This window comes from Macrobrachium rosenbergii, chromosome 23 (assembly GCF_040412425.1).
Source record: "Macrobrachium rosenbergii isolate ZJJX-2024 chromosome 23, ASM4041242v1, whole genome shotgun sequence".
Classification (NCBI taxonomy): domain Eukaryota; kingdom Metazoa; phylum Arthropoda; class Malacostraca; order Decapoda; family Palaemonidae; genus Macrobrachium; species Macrobrachium rosenbergii.
The window spans coordinates 26,853,495-26,855,366 of NC_089763.1; positions in this window are offsets into that span (position 1 = coordinate 26,853,495).

A 1,872-nucleotide genomic window follows, 5' to 3' on the forward strand; every position below is an offset into this window, starting at 1 on the left:
CAATAACAGTTGAATGGAATGGAATACAGAACTTAGGTCAAAGGCCAAGCGCTGGACCCTGAGGAGGTCATTCAGCGCTGAAACGGAAATTGACAGTAGAATGGTTTTAAAGGCGTAACAGTAATAAAACCTCGCAGTCGCACTACGAAACAATTGTCAGGATAGGGTATATAGCAAGTCGAAAGAAAGAGAATATGAACGGGGGTACAGCAAAACGAATTAGAGAGGTTGCAACTAGGGGTCGAAGGGACGCCGCAAGGAACCTTAAGCAATGCCTACAGTGCACCGCGTGAGGTGCACTGACGGTACTACCCCCCTACGGGAAATATAACAGCTCAGGCAAACTACTATTATTTGAGTACAACCATCAATAACAGTTAAGGGAATTCTATTTTATTTATAAGTGACAGCATCCATTAGGCAAAATCGCTCTGTGTTACTCTTCAAATATCATTTCAAAACGATTTACAGCAGTCCCGGTACAGCGGTAATGGAATTACAAGTCACTCATGTAGAAATACAAAACTAGGTTAATGGTGACCCAGTGAATGATATTCGATTTGAATGATTTTGTATTTTATTTCTACACCTTTTTTAAACTAAACCCGCCGTTATTCAATTTGCCAGACTAATAAGATTCAGTAAATTTGTAAGTTTGTTTACCAGCGCCTTTCCCTGTAGATAAATAAGGAAAAAAAAGTTATACAAGTATAGTAATGATTCTAAATGATTCTAATAAGATTCAGGAGATTCATTTGATTTGAGAACAGCAATGATTCTACAGTAAATGAATAGCATTCAGTAAATTTGCAAGTTTGTTGACCAGCGTCATTCTTTGTAGATATATATAAAAAAAAAAAATTGGTCAACAGATAGTAATGATTCTAAATTATTCTAATAAGATTCAAGAGAAACAGTCGATTTGAGAGCTTTGTTTACTGGAGCCGTTCTCTATAGATAAATATTGACGAAAAATTTTTTTAAAAATTAGGTCAACAAATAGCAATAATTCTAAATGCATTTCATCGACTACAAATTATGAAAAAACTTTATCACGAAAAAGAAAACAGGAATACAATTTGCAACGCTTTTGTATAATTATTTTTTAAACAGGTTGAGACGAACTTTAATTATTATTGGGCGTATGTACATTTTGTTTCATGCGTAAAATTCAGAGAAAACTCATTTTAAAACTACACGAATGCTTTTGCTTTTGTGAATGCATGCAGGCAATTATTCATGAATATACCCACTCCTGCACTGACTTATCAATAACGCTCTGACTGAATAGAGTAATAAAACTGATTATATATATATATATATATAAATATATATATATACATATATATATATATTATATATATATATATATATATATATATATATATATATATATATATATATATATATATATATATATATATGTAGAATCTAAATAGCCTATTTTGCTATAAGAATAGCCAGAATGTTAAGAGGGATTGTGATTAGAAGAGATAGTATAGAGAGAGACACATAGAGAGATATATATGATATACAGACAGATATATGCATATATATATATGAGAGAGATATATATATGCATATACATTACATATATATATATATATATAATATATGTCATATATATATACATATCATGAATAATTAAAATAGCCTATTTTTACATTAGATGCAGAGAGAGAGAGAGAGAGAGAGAGAGAGAGAGAGAGAGAGAGAGAGAGAGAGAGAGAGAGAGAGACTTTACATCACCTTTAAGGATTCAATTATACAGCACATATATAAACACACACAAATATATATATATATATATATATATATATATATATATATATGTGTGTGTGTGTGTGTGTGTGTGTGTGGAGTGTGTGTGTG